A 25,711-nucleotide genomic window follows, 5' to 3' on the forward strand; every position below is an offset into this window, starting at 1 on the left:
TTGAATCTTCCCCTTCTCTCAGTTTTTTCATCCAATCAGTTGTCAAGTTATATTGATTTTCTACAACATCACTCACACCTGGCCCTCTTTACTCACATGTCCATCCTCCCTAGTTCAATCCTCCATCTCTTCTTACTTGGACTATTGTAATAATCTTCTGGGTTTTTCCCCTATTATCTCACTTCCCTAATTTATCCTTCATAAACCTGCCAAACTTTTTTTTTTTTTAACAAGGCAATTAAAGTTAAAGTGACTTCCCTAGGTTCATAAAGATAGGAAGTGTTAAGTGAGTGAATCCAGATTTGAACTCAGGTCCTCCTGCTTCCAGAACCTGCTCTATCCATCCAACAGCCCCCAAAATAGTATTCTTGTACATTTTTTAATATATTACTCCCCACTTAAAAATATTCAGTGACTTTCTATCACTGCTTTAATAAATTGCAAACTTTTTAGCTGGGCATTTAATATCCTTCAAAGTCTGACTCTGGTCTACCTTAACTGGCTTATTTTACATTACTTCTCTTCATATACTCCATATTATGGACAAATGACACTACTCGTTTGCACAGGACATGCCTTTGCATATGTCAATCACCATCCCTAGAATGTCCTCTTCCCTTATTTCATTTCTTAGAATCTCTTCCTTCCTTGTCATTTCCTATGCAAAGAAAAGCTTTTTCTGATCCTCTAATTTGTTCTCTCTGTCCTTGAATTAACTTGCGTTTATCTATCTGTATTCACATTATTTCCCTGGATAAAATGTAACTTCCTACTAGATAGTGACTATTTCATTTTTGTCTTTATATTTCTGCTGAGCACAGTATCTTGCATGGAGTAAACCCTTAATGTTTATCACACTGAATTAATGATTTCAAGTATCCTCACAGTTTCAGTTATAGCCTCTGTGCAAATGATTATCTTTAATCACAAAACCCAGTCTTTCTCCTCAATTCCAAGCCCACATCTTACCCTGACCCTTAGACATCACCACATCAATGCCTGTCTCAGTATCTTATGCCCCAAACTGACATCATTATCCTTCATGTTAAACCCAAATCAGTTGAATGGAAGATCCTAGAGACTGTTTTTTATTTGTCTTTCTGTGCCCAGCATCTAGAACAGTGCCTGGGAAATAGTACCCAATAAAAGTTTGTGAATTGAATCAAACTGAACATTTGCATCTTCCCAGTTTCTGGTGTTGATCCTGCAATCCCCCCAGTCCAAACCTTGGAGTAAAATTACCCAGTCAGGGTGTTGGAGAATTGGAAGGGACCCCAGCCACCATCTAATTCAACCCATACATGACCAACAAGTCAGCATCCAACTTCTGCTGGAAGACATCCCAGGGAGAGAGAACAAGCCACCTTTTGAGGTAGCCTCATCCATTGGGGCAGCTCTAATTGGGAAAAAAGTTCTCTTGACATCAAATCTTGACCTCTTTGCAAATTCCATCCATTGATCCTTGCTTTGCTGCCTCAGGACAAGTGGAACGAGTCCAATCTCTCCTCCTTCAGAGACTTGAACACAGTTCTTATGCCTTCTTTGTATCTTTTCCTCTTCAGGCTCACAACGTCTGTCCTGTGTCCTCAGAGGACACAGATTTAAAGTACCCATCATCCTGGGTAGCCTTTTTTGAATGCTTTCCAACTTATCAGTGTCCCTATAAAACTGTAGAGTTCTAGATGAGTTCTGACAATGGCAGCAGGCAATGGTAGGAATATTACCCATTGCTGGAAGTTCTGCTTGGAATTGTTCCCGACACTTTCTTCTCTCTTGTCCCATACATCCCATCAGTTGTCAATTCTACTTTCTGTTAATTCTATTTCCATAATTTTTTGTTCACAATCTTCTCATCTTCATTCATAATCTTAGTTTAATCCTTTAGCCCCTATACCCTAGATTATTTTAACAACCTTCTAACTGATCTCCTAGAATTTAATATCTTCCATCTTTAATCTATGGCTTTAAAAGTTTTGTAGCAAATGTATTTTGGAGTATTTTTTTAGAGCAAGGCTGGCTACATTTCTTTTCAGGGTTCTCAAGAACCCTGAGTGATTAGTATATTTCTCTTTTCTATTGCCATTGGTTACCCTAATTGGCTATGTTCCTTATTGTCAGAGACATGTGAACAACACCACAGTTACATTTACTGCTAACTTTGATTAGTGTTTCCAGAATGATAGTTATTTCAAAGATACAGCATTCCTCCCTCCCAACCCCTTGGGTATCTGGAGGACAAGGGTCAAAACAGGTCAATTCCCATATGGCACTGGTTCCATAAAGTTTGTGTTCAGACATGGCATGATTGCTGGGATGAATCTTCATCATCATGTCCACTGGTCTGGGTCTCATAGGTCACTTCTACCATCTAGAGACATCACTGCTGCACTGGCTCTAGAATTTAGAATCTGGACTTTGAGGATACCTGAGCATTCTCCTGACTTTCTGAAACTCACAAGATTGTGAATTCTCTGCTTCTTTTGCCCCAAAGGGAAAAAAAGAGATGCAGAGGCCAAAGTCTCAGGCCCCCTATTTCTTTGGGATATATATATATATATATATATATATATATATATATATATATATATATATATATATATATATATATATATATATATATATGTATATATGCAGAGAGAGAGAGAGAGAGAGAGAGAGAGAGAGAGAGAGAGAGAGAGAGAGAGAGAGAGAGAGAGAGAGAGAGAGAGAGAAAGACTTCATCACTTCTCCCCTTACAACATAGTGTCTTATGGGACTCTGTGAGTGAATCACCAACTGAGGCAAAAAAGAAATGGCTAAATTTGGAAGGTCTCTATAGCTCATCAATGAAACTCCTCTTCAACATGTGGTTAGCCACCTGGAATTACTTGTAAAATGTCTACACATGTTCCACACTCTCTCCAAAATACTCCCCTTACATGTCATCCTGACCACCTTCTGAATTATAAAGTGCTTTGTAAACCTTAGAGTGATCTATTAAACGATAGCTGTTATTATTATCGGCAGAGTAGAGGCTTAATAAATGCATGTTGAGTTGAATTTAGTCTTTCAATATTGAATGTATACCAGTGGAATATATGGAGTGCCTCTTGGTAATTTCTTTCTCTCACTATATAACCAGCTCACCACTTTTTTTTCCTGGTCATACAGCTCTTTGACTGTAGCATCAACACTGCTCCTCCCATATAATTCTTCATTAATAATATGCTTTAATGTACACCCACCCACATGTGCTTCTTCATTGCCCTTAAACAGGAGCTTTAATTCTTCAGAAACTGTGGAATTCCATGATTTAAAACTATACAGCCTCGCTGGAAGAATATCAATGTTTTAAAAAAATAATCCTTTGTTTAGTGGAGAGACATGGGTTCATTAAAAAACACTGTTCATTTTCCTAAATGCAATCCAGCTTATTCTCTTCCTACTCAATTCTTGGCTTAATTCATTGTTCTATTGTAGTGTCTGTCCATTATAGAGTTAGGGGACTAGCTCTATGAATTGTATAACTAGCTGTAATTCTCAGCCACCAGTTTCAAACTATGCCATCTTCTCTCTAGTCATCATCCTTGTTCCCAACTCTCACAGGAACCTTAATGTCCTCCTCTGGAATCACCCTGAGTCTGACATATGACCTGTCAACTTATCTCACCTACATTCAAGCTCTACCTCACTTCCCAGCTACTAGCTCCAAACCAATACCACTAAGTTTGCTGTAGTCCCTTTACAGCTCCCCATTATGTCTTATCTTCACCTGAAACATAAACTTCTTGAGGGCAAAAATTATGTTGTTTTATTTATTATATTTGTATCCTCAACATTTAGCACAGTGTTTATCACATCCCAGGGGCTTAATAAATGTTCACTATCTATTTTTTTGTTTGTCACCTTATCTACCTCCCTACCACCCTACCTCCCTAGCTTTCTTTACTTGGTTTTTCTTGAGTGGATACTTAACTTGACAAGAGTATATGGGATGCTCAGGGAAGAGTAGCATATGTGGTGGGAGAGTTTTCTGAATCCATTTCAATGTTGCTTTTCCATCTTTGATGTCCACTTGTCACCCAGCTCTCATCTATGGCTCCAAGAACCTGTAGCACATATAGTGGGTACATCCCAGTAAAATCATTTTAGCAGATGGGCTAAACAAATTGAAGGTAACTGACAGGGCCATCCATAAATATGAGGACTTCTCCCCAGTGGAATGAGAAATGAGATCATTTTGCTTCATTGTCTATGAAGGCAGCTGAAGCAGGCCCTGTGAAGTGCTTAGAGGTTGGTCAGACATTAAAGATACCAAAGTCACTGTATCCTTTGCCATTGCCGATGGCCCTGACTTTTGTCCTACCACTGGACTACGATTACTCTGGAAGAGAGAGTAAAGCTTATGACTTTACACAACTTTGTTTTCCTTAAATCCAATTCATGCACAAGTCAAGATATCACCCATTGCATTGTGATATCATTGGTCTTCAAAAACAAAAGATGAACAACAGTGAATTTGACCTTCTTTGAGAAATTATGAATTATATTGTTGGGGTTTGGTACAATCTGCCTATAGGAACAATCATCTGTAGGAAATGCGTCTTCAATTAGGAATTTGCCCTTAAATCTTCCATTTTGGTATCAAACCCTTCTTGTAATAGTACCATACTTTCCCTGCTTCTTGAATCATGATATTGATAAGTCAAAGAACTGTCCAACACGTTTATCTTTCTTATTCAAGATGTAGTTCTTTCACAATTTTTACATGTTCTCTAGAAAGTTTTCTGGAGGATAAACTTTTATAGGGTGTTTTGCCAAACCAAATACATTTTTATAGTTAACAAATAACAAATAAAAAGCAGTCGGTTCTTATATTCTCTATTTTTTCAGTCAGTTGTATGGCTGTAAGAATGTGCTCTATTTCCTTATGTTGTTAAATGGAAATCTGCTTATTCTTTCATATCCTCATCAAAGATGCTCTTAATTAATGTGATTATTCTTATAAATATTTTATTAAGATGAGAGAATAGACAGATAAGTCACAAGTTGTTGACACATTTAGTTGCCTACTTTTTATAATAAAATGCCCATGATTATCTCCCAAATATTTTTTATCTTCCTCTCTTTCAATTGTGAATAAATCCATTAGTTCCCTCAAAATTGTGTGTCTTCCAGCTTGGACCTATTCTGTGTATCCTTGATGTAGTCCAACTACTTTGGCCAGTTTTGTTTTCTTCAGTGTGGTTTCTACATCATTTTGTACCATATTGGGGATTATGATACCAGAACACAAATGTAATATTCCATAGTCATTGATAGATGGAAAAGAATTTGTCATATAAATATTTACAAGCATTCACCATTTTCATCAGTTCATTGTTTTTCTTCTAGTTTCATTCTTGGATGCCTTCAAAAGGATCTTTTTTAGTTGGGTCACTCACTGTGCTTTCTATGAAATTATTTAAACTTTAATGCTTTGTAGCTCCCTTAAAGTTCTAGTTAAAAATATCACCTTTTTTCCTCTAAGAAATCTTTTCTAATATTCTTTATTGCTAATGACTTTCCTCTCTTGACTATACTAAACTAAATTTTCATGTAACTTGTTTGTACATAGCTATTTGCATGTTATGTCCCCTAGTAGACTGTGGAGTCCTTGAAAACAGGGACTGTCTTTTGCTATTCTTTGTAACTCCACTGCTTGTTATAGTACGTGGCACATGGGGAGTATTTAATAAGTGTTTATAGACTAATTGATCAACTGGCACTGCTTCTCATTGATCTGTGAGTTGATAATGCTCACATCTTCTAAAATTCTCCTCTGTAAAATTTAAAAAATTATTTAGTATTCTGAACCAGTGTTGCCCTTGGTTGCTATTTTTCACTGACAAAGAAAACAAATATTTGATGGTTGAGATGGTTCCAAGACTTTTTTGATTTATATAGATTATATTTCTTTAGAAAATAGTGATAGTTTTTGCCAATGTTTGTTCTTTTATCCATTTCCCATTTTAAAGAAATCTTTAATAGCTTGTCTAGAAAGATCATGTTGGAATTGACTCAATTACGTCTCATATCTTTGCAATTTTTTTTTTTTTGCTTTTTCTTCTAATTCGATGTTGATTTTGATTTTTTCTCTACTAGGTTATTGGTCTACCTGGATATAGATACTCGAAATGATTGCCCCATTGGTAATCAATTATTTTTTGTCAACATATAATCAGATCCATTTTTGCTGGTACTCTTTGTTTCTCACCTTGTCCAATGTCTGCTAAATCTCTTTTTGAGGAAAGCATTTGTCATATACATAGGTATGCAGGTTCTGTAGTGTATCAAGTCTTTCCCTATTCCAATTCATTTTCTATTGTAGCAGCCAAAGTGATTTTCTTAAAGTGCAGGTGTGACTATGGTGCTTCTTGACTTGTGGTACTCTCTGGCTTAATAAATTCCAGTAGCTCCCTGGTACCATTAGTAGAAGAATTCTCAGCCTACTCATCCTTTACAATAAATATGAGCATATAAACTACTATTATCTGATCTGAACACTACCAAATCTCTCAAGGAAATTATGTTTCTTAGTGCCTTTGAATATACAATAAAATCAATTCTATTAACTACCAAACTACTAACTATCCTAAAGGATAACTTATGAACATGCATTGTTCCATTTAGCTGTAGTAGACCTGTTGCCAGGGAAATTACTTGCTTTTCCCTTGAACTACATCTCCTAAAACACTTTGAGTGCATGAGTTCTGGAGGTTTTCCCAGGGACCTGTATGCAAAGCATAGACATCTCTGAGTACAGAGCTAACAAGGTGATGGTTGAAAGATGAGATCCTAAGAGTGGAAGAAGTCCTTCCATGTCTTGTTGACCTCTCTCCTTTCAACCAGCAGAGAATCAGTAAGCATAAATAGCAGAGCAAGTACCATCCTAAACACTCCAAAGAATAACGTGGAGAAGCAATGGGTAAGATCTAGGTCCTTGCCATTTTTAGATGGTAATAATGTGGTGATAAATAAATGGTAATTAAAACCCTCCCCTCCAAAGCAAAATAGACTATGTAGCTTAATCAAATCCACCCTATCCCTGAACCTGTAAGAATTAGGAGAATGGTTTAAGCACCCAAAAATCCTATTTATTTTTAACTAGAGGTGAAGTCCAACAAGAATGATGTTCTGTCCCTGCTGGGGATCTGATAAATCAAGTTGAATATTGCTTCTGAGCTACATATGTCTATGTTTACTTTTTAATACTCTTTTACCTAATCCAATTAAACTGTTTAATAAGATTCAATTCAATTTAACTCATCAAACATTAATTAGTCCTTTCACTGTGCAAGACACTGTATTAGCCACTAACTATATAAAGACAACCATGAAACAATCCCTGACCTTTTGTTCTAATATATCCAAAATAGTTTGAAGTAGGAGAAAGAAATATAAAATAAGGGTATTAGGAAGACTTCCTGTAGAAGGTGGCATCTGAGCTTTGCTTTGATGGAAGCTAGCAACTCTTCAAGATGGAGATGAGGAAGAAGTACAGTTGAGATATTGGAGTCCATTTGTACAAAGGCAAAAGACAAAAGATGGCTTCCAATGTATTGAAAACAATGAGTAGGCCAGTTTGACTGGAACAGGGTGTGGACAAGCATGTAAGAGCCAGATTATAAAGATTTCCTGGATGAGAGGTTTACACCTTACCCTAGAGGTAACTGGGGACCATTGAGGGTTTTTGAGATGGTATGGAAAGGTGATGTGATCACATTTATGTTCTAGATAGTGACTGTACTAATTTGGCAATTATGTATAGAAACATTAGAGATGGGAGAGACCAGAGATGGAAAGACTAATTAGGAAGGTATTACAATACCCCAACAACACGAAATAAGATTCTGAAACAGAGTATAAGGTGTGTGAGTGAGGGGGGGGGAAGGAGGATAGTTATGGATTATGTTGTAAAGATAATGATTGACAAAACTTGGTCATTGAATGGATATAAAATTTGAAGAATAGGGAAGAATCCAGGATTACATAAGAATTTCAAACCTGAGTGACTGTAAGAATAATGGTGTCTTCAATAGAAATAGGAAAATTTGAAGGAGACGTGGGATTAGGGCAAAATAAAATGAATTTGGGCTATATTGAGCTGGGGAAATCTGAAAGGGGATCTATAGCAGGCAGATAATAATGAGGACTCAAGCTCAGAAGAGAGATGAGGGCTAGCTATGTAGGTATGGGAGTCATCTGTATAGAGGCAATCATTTAATCCTTAAGAACTAATGAGATAACCAAATGATAGAATGTAGAGAGCGAATAAAAGGGGGCCTAGGATATAATAGCTTTAGGGGGTGTGAGCACCCTAAAGGGATGTTAGGATGGTGATGAGGAGGAGGCAATAAAGGAGACTGGAATGGAAAGATCAGCAAGTATAAGAGGTGGATCAAGAGGGAATAACAGTATGGACAACAAGGGAGGAAAAAGAATCCAGAAGGAAGGGGTCATCAAATAGTTTCAAAAGCTACAGAAATATAAAGTAAATGAGAATTGAGAAAAGGCTGTTAGATTTAGCTGTTAAGAGATCATTTGTAATGTTGGAGAGAGCAGTTTCTGCTGAATAGTGAGGTTGGAAGCCAGATTGTAAAAGATTGAGAAATCAGTGGGAGGTGAGGGAATGGAAGCAATGAGTATAGACAGCCACCTCTAGGAGTTTGGCTGTGAAAGAGAGAAAGGATATATATTAATATCTTGGGGGAATGGTAGGGTTGAGTGAAGATTTTATAAAGTTCAGGGAGAGATGGCCATGTTTTTAGGTAGCAGGAAAGGCACCAGTGGAGAGTTTTAAGGTAAAAGAAAGGGAGTGATCAAGAGTACACAAGCTCTCAGAAGTGATGGAGAGAGATTGTGCAATAATAGCATAAAGGAAGGGATTTATCTTAGCAAGAAGAGAGCCTATATCCTTGTCAGAAATATGTATAAAATATAAAAATCTTCTATTTGAGAGCAGTAATGAATTGAACCAGGTACACCCAGCATAAGAACTCTGGGACATGACTATGAACCACTACATAGAATTCCCAATCCCTCTATTTAATTCTGCCTGCATTTTTTATTTCCTTCACAGGTTAATTGTACAATGTTTCAAAGTCTGATTCTTTTTGTACAGCAAAATAACTATGGACATGTATAAATATATTGTATTTAACTTATACTTTAGCATATTTAACATGTATTGGTCAACCTGCCATCTGAGGGAGGGGGTTAGGGAGGGGAAAAATTGGAACAAAAGGTTTGGCAATTGTCAATGCTGTAAAGTTATCCATGCATATATCTGGTAAATAAAAAGCCACATATTTTTAAAAAAAATTTCTATTTGGAATTTAAAGCCCTTCACAATTTGGTTCCTATTTTTATCTGCCTTTGTCTGTCTATTTACCTATCTGTTTGTCTATCCATCTTCCATATTTCTATTTGCTTGTCTACCATTTGTCTTTCTGTTTATCTATCTTTATTCTCTCTCTCCTCCCCCCTGACCATCTACCTTCCTTCTCTAAGTTATCTATCCTTACTGCACTAGACAAAAAGGCCTCTCTAATTTTCCTCATGAAAAGCACTTCCTCTCCCATTTCTATACCTTAATACTGGTCATTCCTCATGCTTGGAATCCTTTTCCTCCTCACTTCTATTCTGGTTTCCTTCAAAGCTCACTCAAGCCTCATGAAGTCTTTCTTGCACATACACTCTCCCTCCCCCAACCCTTATTAACTTCTTCTCATTTTGTTTGCATATATAGATTATCCCAAAAGTTTTAGTGAAGTTTTAGACTTAAGTAACTTTACAAGTGTAACTTTTACCAAAAAATGTAAAATTATTTAATATTTTTAAATCTTGATGTTTCTTATCAAAATTCACCATTACCACCATCTTGTACTCTTCATTGCTCTGTTTCATTTTCTTACTTTGTAAAAACTTTCATCAGTTTCTGCTCAGTGATTAAAAGAATTATACCTGTTAAGTCTCACTTTAAGATCAGTCAAAGACTGAGCTTTTGATGCCCATGTGACAGTTTTGATGTGACTCTTCAAGAAAATGTCTAATGGAGATAAATCAGGGGAACAAGGTAGCCAAGCAAGAGGGTACCTTGCTTCTTTTACTGATCTACCAGTCTCAGAAAACGTCATCTAGAAACAATTGCACACCCACAAAATGATGACTGGCAGAGTAGCTGGTTTTGTTAAAATTAAACATTTAATTATCCCAAATTCACAAAAATAAAAATTTCAATAATAAAGCTTTCAAATGTGTTTTGTAATTGTGGGGCATTTACACTTCTGAAGTTTTAAAGCTTCATACCACTCTAAAACTTTTGGGACACTGCATATATAGAAATGTATTTGGTTTATATCATTATATATACATATTGTCTTCCTCAATAAAATGTAAACTCCCTGAGGGTAAGGTATGTTTCATTTTTGTGTTTTTGTCTTTATATTCCCACATTCCCAGACTAGCACACAGCAAATGAGGAGGATTGTGGGACAATGAAGAAGAATTCTGTGGTAAGGAGTGGGTTCTTGCAACAGATGTTCTCTATTTTTTCAGTAAAGTGGGAAGTAAAGAGGGAAGGGAGAAAAGTTGTACATCTGAGGAGAAAGGTGAAGGATTAACAGTCATTCTGTGGAGCCTGTGAGATTCAGCAGGGAAGAACAAAAGGATTCCAAGTCAATGTGAATTTCACTAGGTAATGACTGTAGGATTGTTGTTGTTAGTCCTTCATTTTTCAAAGAGAACTGATAACATCACAAGTGTATGTGGTATTTAGGGAAGACTAGCCCTTTTCCGAGCTGTTAATCCACTTTGGCATCTACTTGTCAACTCTCTCTTTTTTTTTTAAAATTAATTATAATTATAAAATTTTTTGACAGTATATATGCATGAGTAATTTTTTTATAACATTATCCCTTGTAATCATTTTTTCCAAATTTTCCCCTCCTTCCCTCTACTCCCTCCCCTAGTTGACAGGCAATCCCATACATATTACATGTGTTACAGTATAACCTAGATACAATATATGTGTGTAAATCCAATTTTCTTGTTGCACGTTAAGAATTGGATTCCGAAGGTATAAGTAACCTGGGTAGATAGACAGTAGTGCTAACAATTTACATTCACTTCCCAGTGTTCCTTCTCTGGGTGTAGTTGTTTCTGTCCATCATTGATCAATTGGAAGTGAGTTGGATATTCTTTATGTTGAAGATTTCCACTTCCATCAAAATATATCTTCATACAGTATTGTTGTTGAAGTGTATAGTGATCTTCTGGTTCTGCTCGTTTCACTCAGCATCAGTTGATGTAAGTCTCTCCAAGCCTCTCTGTATGCATCCTGCTGGTCATTTCTTACAGAACAGTAATATTCCATAACATTCATATACCATAATTTACCCAACCATTCTCCAACTGATGGGCATCCATTACTTGTCAACTCTCAAGTGTGACTCATTCTTAGTGTAAAGAGCATTGCACCTAGAGTGAAGAAGACCTCAAACCAAATGATCCCATGTAGCCTTAAGCAAGTCATTTAACTTCCATTTCCCCCTTTTTTCATCTATAGATTGAAAATAATAATAGCCCTTCTCTTCCCATTGTTGTGAGGATCAAATGAGATAACACAGTATTTGCAAACATTAAAGCACTACAAGGGGGCAACTAGGTGGTGCAGGGGTTATAGCATCAGTTCTGGAGTCAGGAGAAATGCAGTTCAAATTCAGCTTCAAACCCTTGCTAGCTGTGTGACTCTGGGCAAATCATTTTATCCCCCATCTCCCCATCTCCCACAAAGCACCATATAAATGTTAGTGATTATTGGTTTATTGGGAACCCAGGAGACACAGTTGCTTGATTTTCTCCAGGAGGGAGAGTTGAACAGCATATGAGTAGGAATGGAAAATGCAGATGGTGGGGGCAATTCAGGCAATGACAATTTGCACAAACACTTTTGATTGATAGCTGTGAAAGAAAGGAGGGGGCTGAGAATGAGTAGAAGATGACCCAAGTGATTTATTGGGTATAACATAAATATCTATACCTAGGCTGGAACCCATATTTAGGGTAGGTGGGACTAGCAAGTGATTGACAATCAGAGTTCTAGAGGGACCTGCAGCTTGGCTGATTTCCACAGTGCCCACTGGTGGCAACATGTGTGAACTCATTTGGGTAAAATAATTTTTAAAATTTTTGTTTTCTTTGGGAGTCTGAGAATTATATTGTTCCAAGTTTGAGAATGTTTCCTTTTGGCTAGAATAAAAAAAAAAGAATCTGTCTTTTTTTTTCCTGTTGGATGTTATTTTAAACGGAATTAACAACTCAAAAAATTGTTGCTCCTACTGGAACTCCTTTCCTGAAGGAGCAGCTGCGTTACATTGTTAATGTTAATGTCTCTAATGTTAGGCTGTTGTTGGGTGGTGTTGCTTAAAATTGTCACATAGTTGTATAATTGAGTATACACGTTCCTTGTGATGCTAGGTATGATTTAAGCAAGAAAACAAGCGAGAATGACGTTCCGTCGTTAGCGAGCTAGACTCTAGCTTTGTACCTGGAGCCTCACCAAGGATCTCAGTCTTGATGCTGAAGACAAGGACGTTGCGGGCACATTGTGTGGTGCTGAGGATGGTGTGAATTACTTAAATGTGCCAGGAGTCAAAGCTAGGTGCGTCTGTGTTCTGTAAATTAGCTGAACCAGCAACTCATTCCAGCATCCCTGGATAAAAGTTTGGAGGAACATCTGGAAATTGATAATGAGACATCCTACTGAGGACAAGGAGCTGCTACAAAGGGTCAGACTCCTCCTGCAGAAAGAAGGGTTCACTCCAGATTAAATGATGTGACAGTTTGTGCTGAGACTGACATCTGAAAGATCAAAGACAGACAAATGTTTATTTTTGTGATATCTTCAATTTGCCACCTCTCCTCTAACATGGCCATCACCCTGGTGCAGACCCTCCCCCCCTCCCCCCGCTTTCAATCCAATCGTTTTTCTGTCATGTCTGACTTCATGATCCTAGTTGGAGTTTTCTTGACAAAGATAGTGAAGTGGTCTGCCATTTCCTTCTCCATTTCATTTTACAGATGAGGAAACTGAAGTAAACAGAGTGAAGTGACTAATGTCTGAGGCCAGATTGGAACTCAGGAAGATAAGTTTTCCTGACTCCAAGCCCAGGGCTCTATCCACTGGGCCACCTCATTGCCTATCACATCACTTCTGGACTATTGCAATAACCTGCTGGTTGATTTCCCTACCTCAATTCTTTTCTACTGCAGTCTATTCTATACAAGCTGCCAAACCAATCTTCCTAAAATATAGATCTGCCTTTGTCACTCAGCCCTCTTCTGTACTTAATTAATTCAGGTGGCTCCCTATTACTCCTGGGGTAAAATATTTGTTTGTTTTTTAAAACCCTTCATAATCTGGCTCTTCCTACCTTTTCAGTTTTCCCATAGCTGATGACCCTGGCCTTCTCACCATTTCTCTGACAGAATCCCCCATCTTCCAGCTCTTGAGCATTTTCTCTGGCTGTTCCCCATGGTTAAAACTCCCTCCCTTCTCAGTCCTTGTCTTCCTTTAGCCTCAGCTAAAAATCTTCCCTTTTTGCAAGTAGTTTTTCCAGTCATCCTTAATTTTAGTGCATTCCCTCTGTTGACTGTCTCTATTGTATCATATATATTATATATGTAAGCTTATATACATATGCACACACATGTGTGCACAAATACATAGGCATGTATATATATACACATGAACACATGGCCACATAGTCATGCCACAATGCAATGTATGTATGTTCACACATGCATATACATACACACAAACACATTCACATATATGCATATGCACACACAATGCCTGCATATACATACATGTGCATATATGTGCACAACACATAAAATACCTCATGTGTGTACACACGTGCAGCTACATACACACACATATACATGCATACACATACACCTATACAATTCACATGTATGCATTATAAACAGATGCATGTACATCTACACACATACAAAAATGTAAATGCAACACACATATGCATATACACGTGTGTGCAAACACATCCACACATATACATGATATATACATATGAATACACATACATGCAATACACAATATGCAAACATACCATACACCCAATAACATATAAGCACATGCATATGTATACATTTGTAGAGGTCCCAACTTTATTTGAAGCAAGGATACTTACAACAAGGTGTTAACTCAGTGGAACTGAGGAGATGATGGTTCTTTAGTATACATATACTTAGTAGTTAGCATGGTGATGTAATGTTCTCTAGTTCACACATATTCAGTGTGCTGTAATGATATAATTACAATAGAGTATTTAAGTACTGTAAATGAGACATTCCATCTTTGACCAGCCTCGTGGTGGCCCTTCTGCCTCCTGCACTAAGACCAAGGACTCAGGCTGATCCTGAGGATCTCAGAAAGCTAGCCTGGACATTACACACATGTGTGCACATGTACACACAGTGCAATATGCACAATACATATGCATATAAACATACACATACATGCAAATGCACCCATACCTATATGCATATACACTTAATAAATATTAATATATGCATATATACCCACATATATGCATATATACATGTACATACATAATATAAGCATACACATATATACAGATATGTACATATACACGTACACACATATACTTCTTTTTTGTATATAATCATTTTATTAGTCTCTCCCATTACCTTGTGAGCTTCTTTGTCTCTTTGTATCAATGGGGGCTTAGCACAGAGTCTGCTACATGGTAGTCATTTAGTAAATACTTGTTAATAGTTTTGTTCTTGGAGCCTCACCAAAGACTCCCGGTTTTTAAAATGCCCTTGGATACTGAGGACAAGAATGTCAAAAGCACATTGAATGGTACTGAGAACAGGTGAATTATTTACTGAAGTACATCAGGAATCACTCCTACGACTGTTTGTGTGGAGGGCAGCTGGGCGGCCCTGGAGGCAAGAAGACCTGAATTTAAATCAAGCTTCAGACACTTCCTAGCTGTGTGATCCAGGGCAAGTCACTTTAACCCTTTTTGCCTTGATGTATTGGAGAAGAAAATGGCAGAGAGCTCCAGGATCTTTGCTAAGAAAATCCCATGGACAGTATTGACATGCTAAACTCTCCAGGGTCACAAAGATTTGGATATGACTCAACAACTCAACTACAACTTATCAGAGACATAGGCTATCATACATTAGTGACTGAGGATTAAAGATGCAAAGTGTCATTAGGCCTGTATCACAAAGGGACAAAGAAGAAGGAAAATGCCCAATGTGTATAAAATATTTACAGCACTCTTTTTGTAGTGACAAATAACTAGATCTGGAAATTAAGGGGGAAGCTCATCAAGTGGGGAATGACTGAGCAAATTATTATATATGAGTGCAATGGAATACTATTGTGACATAAGAAATAATGGAGGGGGAGCATTTCAGAGAAACCTGGGAAGATTTAAAAGAACTGCAGAGTGAAACTAAAAGAACCAGGAAAACAATTTAAACAAAACAACACCATTGTAAAAATAAATAACTTTGAAAAAGTTCAGACTTCTGATCAATGACTAAACACTATTTCAGAGGGCTAATGATGAAACCTGCCGACCCAACTCATAAAGAGGGGATGGACTGAGAGAACAGAATGAGACATTTTCCAGATGTGACCAATATGGGGATTTATGCCTGACTATGCATATTTGTAACAAAGAACTTGCTTTTTCTCCCCCAATGGAGGAAGAGGTAAAAAGGGAGAGAAAGTGAATTTTTATTAGTTGAAAACAATTTAATTAAATAAAACAAGATGTCAAGTGTCTTAGGCTGGTAGTTGGTGGGTAGTGACAAGTGAATTCTCATTGTTCTATGACAGACATTTGCAAAATATATCTCTACATTCTGATAATCCACAGATTCTGTGGAAGAGTTCACAGAAATGTAAAGGCAGGTTGTAATAGGAAGTACCAAGTGACAGAGGCCTCCACATTAAGGAAATAATAATAACATAACAACAACAATAATAGCTAGCATTTACATTGCACTTTAAATATATTATAACATTTGATTCTCACAATCCTGGAAGATAGATTCTATTATTATCCCTATTTAACAGATGAGAAAATTGAGGTTGAGAGAGTTTTAGCAATTTGTCTGGGATCATACAGCCAAGAAGAGTTTGAAACAAGATTTGAATTCTTTGCAACTTTGAAAACTGCAGTTCTTGAAGAATGGAAAGATTATATGCATCTGAGGAACTAGCATAATCTTACTGCGTAAATGAGCCTATGGAGTAATGTACAGAATCCATCTCCTTGACCCCTGGCTCCTTCAAGTTGTTCCAGCTGCAGCATCCTTTTGTCTTTTTCTTTCATTTATAGTGAAGACGTCAAGATGGGTATGACTCAGTTCCTCTAGCAAGATGCCCATTCATTGGTCACTGGATGAGGATCTTATATTTAGAATGCTGCAGCTGAGTTCACGTTTATAGATGGTTTAAAAGTCATGTGCTTCTGTCCCAGGCATCCTGGGAGCAGGAGGGGCCATGTGGGACCGAAGACCAGTCTGTACATTGTGAGTGTTTATTTCATGAGTTGCAATGGTCAAAGCATTCATTTGCAGGTGGCCAGCCTGCTGTGGACAAACCTCTCTATGCTTAGTAGGCTGGTTCTCAGAAAGGAAACATAGTCTGTAACTGGCTCTGTCCTTGAAGCCATCCTGGCTTGGAAGAACTTGCCAGATTGCGTGCTCTGTGGGAATAGCCTTTGGGGACTCCTGGCTACCTCTATGACATAAGGGGGCACTGGAAGGGGATGTTGTAGGGGTCTAGCTTTCCTGTGGTTTCCAAAACAATCTTTCTGAGGCACACTTCTGATCATGTCACCTCTTTGCTCAAAAATCTTCCATGATTCCTTAGTCCTTCTGGGAAAGAATAGAAATATGTAGCCTAGAAGTTCGTGGGATTGTAGATTTACGGCTGCTCACTTAATGTAACCCATTCGTTTTACAGTAGAGAAACTGAGGCAGGATTCAAACCCAAGTTCTCTGACTCCAAAAGTGAGCTTCCTATCACACCAGCCTGATTTCAAATTACTCCTGTTCACATAGACTGTGCTTAGAGACAGCTAGGTGGTACCACCATGAACAGAGCACTGGGTTTAAAGCAGGAAAACCTGAGTTCAATTTCAGCCCTAGACACTTATAAGAAATATGAACCTGGGCACATCACTCAATTTCTATTTGCCTCAGTTTCCTCATCTGTAAAATGAAATTTTTAATTGTAGCTTCATTGAAGGATTACTGCGAGTATCAAATGAGATAATATTTTTTAAAAGGTGCTTAGTACAGTGACTAGCACATAGTAGTCACTAGATAAAGGCTTATTCCCTTTCCCTTTTGGTCAAATTAGACAACAAGTTGTTACCTCCATTTGACATGTGATTTCCAGCCTTCATGCATTCATATCTCCTTTTCCTTCAAGACTCAGCTCATGTGCACCTCCTCCATGGAGCCTTGCTAATCTGCCTAGATTCCTGTATTTTTTCCCTTTTCAAATTTTCTGGAGATTTTGTATCATGCATTTCTTTGAGCCCCACACTGTTACTACCTTCTTCTACTGGATATTTTACTTCAAAATTTAAGTACATACATGCATATATAGATATTATATTTACATACACACACATATATATATGCATATATATGTATAGATATAGATGTAAATGAGATATTTTGCACATAACCTACATCATCCAAGATGGAAGCACTTATGTGAAAGATGCCGGGGATCTGCTTCTGGGAGAAGTCATTCTGTGTTCCCTACCATATGGGAGGGAAGCAGTCTCCTTCTATTGACTGTGTAGCCAGCACTAACTGTACTCTTAAAACCACCTGACTGAAGCATAGTCACTGTCTTTCTGGTGGAGTTTTGTTCATCTGTGCTATTGGTGCCATATATTAGACTTACTGGTGGAAGCCCTATATTCTTCTTAAGCCTCGTGGCCCTAGAAAATAGACTTGGGGATTAGTGGGAGTAGGAGTTGGGGAGAAGAGGGCTTCTTTTTGTCTATGCTTTTCTAATTGTAGGGAATAAAGTCTCTGACTTGGAAGCTTGAACCATGGTGACTTCAGAGGCAGGATTTCAAGCTGGATGTTTCAGGGAAGCAAGTGTGTGCTCTGTGTGGATAGCTTTGGGAACTCCTGGTTATCCCCATGACACGAGGAAGCAGTAGAGCAGGATTTTGTAGTGGTCTAGCCTTCCTGGGGCTGCCAAAATAATCTTCCTGAAGCATACCTCTGACCATGTCATCTCCTTGCTCAAAAATCTTCCGTGATTCCCAAGTCCCTCTGGGACAAAATATGAATACATGGCCTAGAGGAAGCCTAGAAGAGTGCAAGCCCAAGGGCACTTGGACTTGTAACTTGGTGGGAAGGATGCTCGACAAGAACAGAATTAATCATGAAACCTTGTTAGGATTACTAGGTGAGAACTCAGGTTGTCTGGATAGTGACAAGGTGAGAATTCAGGTTGGACAATTACAAGGTGAGAACTCAGGTTGACTTGATAGAAGGAGCAAGCTCATTGGCTGAAGTGGTTCTTCCCAGAAGCCCTTGCATTATCCCACCCCCATTCTCTGGGAGAATAAAAGAGAGGACACCCAGAGATAGAAGAAGACTCTGCATTGCATCAGGCTTGACGGGGCTCTCTGCAGGAAGGGAAGTCACTTCTCTGGACAAGAGTTAACAGCAACTGCCTGGAGACAACAGTTCGTTACAGGAAGAAGAATCTGTATGAAAGATTTGAGTAGACACAGCAGATCTCTTCCCAGAGAGCGATCCAGCAGCTTCTGGAGACGACAGCGCGTTACAATTGGCGCCCAACATGGGGCAAGGACTTTTGCTTATCCTGACAAGAGGAGCTAGACCAGGCCTCCGCAATTTGCACCCGAATAGGAACAGACACGGTCCTGATTCCAGTGGAAAAGCCTCCCATCCAGATCTCAGTCTCTCTAACCCAGAACCGTGAGTAAAGAGGAAACTTTGTTAAAGATTAAGTGAGCGTGCTAATAGATAAATAAGGAACTTAAACTTGTTAAGGGCTAAACCAGGAATCTCTTATAGCTGAAATGGGGCACATGTTAGCTAAATTCAATCCCTGGACCTCAGCCGACTCAACTCCAGCCCCAGAAGCAACCTCAGCTCCACCCCCATTCAGGAGTGGTACTATAGAGAGTATAATCAAGATAATTGAGGAGCAGAGTTTACTTGTAACCTGGGTACAGATTGCTAAATTCTTGGCTGCATTAAGACGCACATCCCCTTGGTTCTTAGAGGAAGAAAAGATAGATGTAGATAAATGGAAGCTAGTGGGATTTGAAATGAAAGAATTTCAAGCAAAATGGGCCTCGTTCAATTTCTGCAGAAGTATTTTATATCTACAACATAGTTCAATTAGCCTTAAACTATCAAGCAAGTTGTAGGAGAAGGAAAAGTTTTAAAAATGAACAGAGGAGGAAGTGTGAGGAAAAAAGGAAAGATCAAGATCTTGCCCTAGAGCAAGAGGATTTAAATGAGGAATTGTGGTATGATTCTCTTGAAGAAGCTTCAACCCTGCCTAGAGAACAGATTATTGACAGGCCCACATCAACCACCACCCACAGAATCGAGAAAGAGCTATCAATCTGTCAATCCTTTCCGTGTCCAGGCCGGGTGAGGTTTCCTGTGTTGTAATTGTAATGCGCTGTCGTCTCCAGAAGCTGCTGGATCGCTCTCTGGGAAGAGATCTGCTGTGTCTACTCAAATCTTTCATACAGATTCTTCTTCCTGTAACGAACTGTTGTCTCCAGGCAGTTGCTGTTAACTCTTGTCCAGAGAAGTGACTTCCCTTCCTGCAGAGAGCCCCGTCAAGCCTGATGCAATGCAGAGTCTTCTTCTATCTCTGGGTGTCCTCTCTTTTATTCTCCCAGAGAATGGGCGTGGGATAATGCAAGGGCTTCTGGGAAGAACCATTTCAGCCAATGAGCTTGCTCCTTCTATCAAGTCAACCTGAGTTCTCACCTTGTAATTGTCCAACCTGAATTCTCACCTTGTCACTATCCAGACAACCTGAGTTCTCACCTAGTAATCCTAACAAAACCTAATCTCCCTTCTTCCCCAGAATCTGAGGTGGTGTTGGGGGGGTGATGAATCATGACCCTAAAGTCTGGGAGAAGGAAATGTCATGCCTTTAAATTAAACATTCTCATGGAAGAGCTTATCTGATTGGTAAGTGGTTAAATGGAATGCTGGGGACCCTTTATAATTGAAGAAATACTATTAATAGGCCAATGGCATGAGACTAGCTGTGCTTCAACCAACCCCTTTAAGGGTACCAGAAAGCCCCACGGGAGAAGCAAAATGTAATAGACCTGGCTCTCAAGCAATGGAGGCCAGAATAGATATTTTTACATATATATATTTGCATATATATATATATATATTTATACATGTATGCTCCAAAAATGTATCCTCTTTTAGGGGGACTAAGTCATTTTTTGTCTTTACACCTCCAGTACTTGTACACTTAATAAATGTTTAATGTCGGTCCAGAAAGAACCTGAAAAATTCACAAGGGGAAACTGAGGCCCAGAGACAAGGAATCATATACCTTAGGTCACATAGCGAATTAGCAAAAGAAACTAGAATCTAGGGCTCTTGATACTAAGCCTGAGTGTGTTTTTTTAGATCAAATAGCATTCCTAAAAGGACTTGTTTGGTGATATCATTTTTATTGATTTTTAACAAGTGCACAACACAGAAATAACACTTCACTCTGCTGTTTACAATGACATCTGGATTACTCCTATTACATTTCTTCTCTCTCTCTCTCTCTCTCTCTCTCTCTCTCTCTCTCTCTCTCTCTCTCTCTCTCTCTCTCTTTCCCTGTATTCCTATGTGCATGTATATGTGTGTGTATGTGTGTTTTTATGTGTGTGTATATATGTGTAGAATGCAGCTGACTTTTCATGATTTAATAAAGCTCTTGAAGAGCTCTCACATTACTCCAAGGAAAACTATGTTCAGAACTTTTCTAGATACACAATTTGTTCAAGATTTACCAATTGTACCTTAATGCTTTCTCTCTCTCTCCACACATCATCCTTCTCTCAGTTTAAGTTCATTGGGCTTTGGCCCAGTAAGTGCCAGAATCTTAAGGGTGCTATAAGATGGACTTTCAATCCTATCTATGTAAAATGGTGGGGGGTTTCGTTGTTTAGTCATTAAGTAATATCTGACACTTTGTGACCCTGTGCCCATAGTGTTTCCAGGCCCTTCTATCCTCCATTATCACTTAAGGTCTGTCCAAGTTCATGTTTATTGTTTTCACGATACCATCTATCTACCTTAGCTTGCACTGTTCCCTTTTCTTTTTGCTTTCAATCTTTCCCAACATCAGGATCTTTCCTAATGACTCTCATCTTATTATGTGGCCGAAGTATTTAAGCTTCAACTTTGGTATTTGACCTTCCAAAGAATAGCAAGAATTAATTTCTTTAAGTATTGACTATTTTGGTCTCTTTGATATCCAAGGGATTCTCAAAAGTATTCTCCAACATGATTTGAAAGCATCTATTCTGCAGCAGTCAGCTTTCCTTGTAGTCCAACTCTCAGCCATACATTGCTACTGGGAAAACCATAGCTTTGACTATATGGACCTTTGTTGGCAAAGTGAGCTCTCTACTTTTTAGTATGCTGTTCAGATTTGACATGCCTTTCTTCCAATGAGCTTCTTTTAATTTCATGGTTGCAGTCACTGTCTGTGGTGATCTTTGAGCTCAAGCATATAAAATCTGACACTGCTTCCATTTCTTTCTTCTCTATTTACCAAGAAGTGATGAGACCACTTGCTAAGATTTTAATTTTTTTTGATGTCAAGGCAGCTTTGATATTCTCCTCTTTCACCCTTATCAAGAGGTTTCTTCACTTTCTGCCATCAGAGTGGTATTATCTGCATATCTGAGATTGTTGATATTTCTCTTGGCAAACTTAATTCCAGCTTTTGATTCATTCAGCCTGGTAATTTCTTCCCTCCCTTCTTCCTTCCTTCCTTCCTTCCTTCCTTCCTTCCTTCCTTCCTTCCTCCCTCCCTCCCTCCTTCCTTCCTTTCTCTTTCTCTCTCTCCCTCTTTCTCTGTTTCTCTTTCTTTCTATCTTTCTGTCTTTCTCCTCTCTCTCTTTCGCTCTCTCCCTCTCTCCCTCTCTCTCTCTCTCTTTCTTTCTTTCTTTCTTTCTTTCTTTCTTTCTTTCTTTCTTTCTTTCTTTCTTTCTTTCTTTCTTTCTTTCTTTCTTTCTTTCTTTCTTTCTTTCTTTCTTTCTTTCTTTCTTTCTTTCTTTCTTTCTTTCTCTCTTCCTTCCTTCCTTCTTTCCTTCCTTCTTTCCTTCTTTCCTCCTTCTCCTCCTCCTTCTCCTCCTCCTCCTCTTCCTCCTCCTCCTCTTCCTCCTCCTCTTCCTCTTCCTCCTCCTATTTCTTCTTCTTCTTTTTCATCATCTTCTTTCTTACAAGGCAATTGAAGTTAAGTGACTTGCTCAGGGTCACACAACTAGCAAGTGTTAAACATCATCAGTCTGGAATTCTGCATGCTGTACTCTTATTTATAACTTAAATAAATAAGGTGACAATGTACAGCCTTATAGTATCCTTTTCCAATCTTATACAGATCAGTAGTTCCATGTTCAGTTCTGACTTGCTTCTTGGCCCACACACAGATTCCTTGGGAGACAAGTAAGATGACCTGAAACCCCCATCTCATTGAGGACTGGCCAATTTTTGTTGTGATCCACATAGTCAAAGATTTTAGTGTAGTCAATGAAGCAGAAGTAGATGGTTGGAGGTTTTTTTCTGACACTTCCATTATTTTCTCCATAATCCAGTGAATGTTAGCAATTTGGTCTCTAGTCCCTCTACCTCTTAAAAAACCAGCCTGCTCTTTTGGTAATTCTCAGTTCACATATTGCTGAAACTTAAACTGAGGAATTTTAAGCATAACCCTGCTGGTTTATGTGTGAAATGAGCACAATGATGGAGAAGCTTTATATCAGGGCTTCTTAAACTTTTTCCATTTATGATCCCTTTTTATCCAAAAAATATTTATGTGACCCTGGGTAAATAGTTATACACAAACCAAAATTTACTTATAATAAATCATAAAGAAATTTATTTTAAAACAAATCATTGGTGTATATATATCATTTATTAAAGATGAAAGTAAATTTGCATACTAAGGAGATGGATATGGTCATTTATTATTACATAAAGAATCAAATCTTGGTGGAATATTTGACACCTTTTACTGTTGCCAAATTTTTTGAGACCTCACATTCAGTTATATGACTTCATATGGGATCACAACAGTTTAAGCTTTGCTCTATATGATTAGTTAAAAAAAGACCTGGAACTGAATGTGGTTTGGATCATGAGCTTCTTATTGCAAAATTCAGATTTAAGTTGAAGAAAGTAGGGAAAGTTATAAGACCATATATGACATAAATGTTTATAAGACCTAAATAAACTATATCCCTTATGAATATGAAGTAGAAATGATTTAAAGGATTAGATCTGGTAGATAGAGTGCTTGAAGAACTATGGGCAGAAGTTCACAATACTGTACAGAGGTGCACCAAAAGACTTTCCAAAGGTATGAAAAAAGCAAGAAGGCAAAATGTCTGATGAGGCTTTTAAAATAGCTTAGGACAGAAGTAAAGTGAAAGGGGAGAAAGGGAAAGATATAGCTAACTGAATACAGATTTCTAGAGAATAGCAAGATGAGATAAGAAGATTTTCTTAAATGATCAATACAAAGAAATAGAAGAACATAAGAGAAAGGGAAAGACAGAAAATGCCTACAAGAAAATTAGAGATTTCAAACTAATGTTTCATGCAAAAAATGTGCGTGATAAAAGACAAAAAATGGTAGGGATTTAACAGATTAAAAAGGGGTGGGCGAATCCACAAAAGAACTATACAAGAGAAATCTCAACATCAATGATAACCACTGTGGTGTGGTTACTGATCTAGAGCCAGACATCCTGGAGATTGAAGTCAATTGAGCTTTAGGAAGCATTGCTAATAATAAGGTTAGTGGAGGTGATAGAATTCCAGCTGAGCTATTTAAAACCCTAAAAGATGATCTTGTTAAAGTACTGTACTCAGTATGACAGAAAATTTGGAACACACAGCAATGGCCACTGGATTGGAAAAGATCAGTTTATGTCCCAATCCTAACAAAAGAAAAAAAAAAAGAAAAAGGGGGAGAGAGAGAGAGAGAGAGAGACGAGAGAGAGAGACGAGAGAGAGAGAGAGAGAGAGAGAGAGAGAGAGAGAGAGAGAGAGAGAGAGAGAGAGAGAGAGAGAGAGAGAGAGAGGGAGGGAGGGAGGGAGGGAGGGAGGGAGGGAGGGAGGGAGGGAGGGAGGGAGGGAGGGAGGAGAGTTAGACTAGATGATTTCCAAAGTCTCCTCTTTTGTTAAATGTAATCATTCCATGAATCCATGAGAAAAGGTCAGAGTCTTATGGGACCACTGTCCTTAGAGTTTCATGACAATAGCACCATAGAGCTTGGGTCACTGAAGGACTGAAATCCTGGGAGCCCTGTACACCATCCCTCAGTAGCCTATTGCTTTCTCCTGAGTATCACCTTCCCAAACTCCCACATTGGTGATGATTGTACCCAACTGCTATTCTCTGCCTTCTGGGCAATGTTGTGGGACACTTAAGATCAATAGCGATGCTGGCTTAGCCAACCTCCTCAGCAGCAGACTTCTATATCCTACCCACTCACAACTAAATGGAACTTCATGACTTCAAGTCTAATCTCCAAACAAATTGTCACCAGACAGAGCGGGATAAGCGAGGACAATAGGTAACAGCCTTCGGGAGCTCCTACAGCAGAGTGTTAGGGGAGACCAGGACCATCTGGGATGGAGACCAAGACCACCTGGGATAGAACTGAGGCCTGGGGAACTGCAAAACAAAGAAATTTGAGGGCTGAACTTAGAGAGAAGCTTTTTCCACACAAACACAAAAGACACAAGCAGTTTTTTAAATGACAGACAATATAGGGGGAGGTAATATATTTAAAACCCATATCAGTTGTTAACAGACCATAAAAATACGGCTCCATTAATCTATGCTGTCTGTCATGACTCGGATGGGTAGGGGAGCAGCTGTGGGAACCCGCGTTTCCCTCCTGCATCCTCCTCTGACACGTGAACAAATACATCTCAATTTATTGGATAAGAACAAATAGAAATATTGTTTTCTCTTTCTCTCTCATTTCATCATGAATGGGTATTAAGTCTCTACAGAGAATGTCTCTACAGAGGGTGTCTGTGGGTGGGAGACTGCATAAACCATGTGTCTGTGAATATGAAGATATAGAAAAAGGCATATATATATATATTTATGCACGTGTATAATAATGTTGCTAGCAGGACTGAACATGTCTATGTGTGCAAACTGGTATCTACATACGTGTTCATGTATGAGTGTAAATGTAATATGTAGGTATATAAATGTGCATTTGTGTCTCTGTGTTAAATGGTATGTTCATAAAAAGGACCTGGGGTGAATATACCTAAATGTATGTGAGAAGCTATATACCTTAACGTGTCTCAATGACTATGTTTA

This window comes from Sminthopsis crassicaudata, chromosome 1 (assembly GCF_048593235.1).
Source record: "Sminthopsis crassicaudata isolate SCR6 chromosome 1, ASM4859323v1, whole genome shotgun sequence".
NCBI classification, from domain to species: Eukaryota; Metazoa; Chordata; class Mammalia; order Dasyuromorphia; family Dasyuridae; genus Sminthopsis; species Sminthopsis crassicaudata.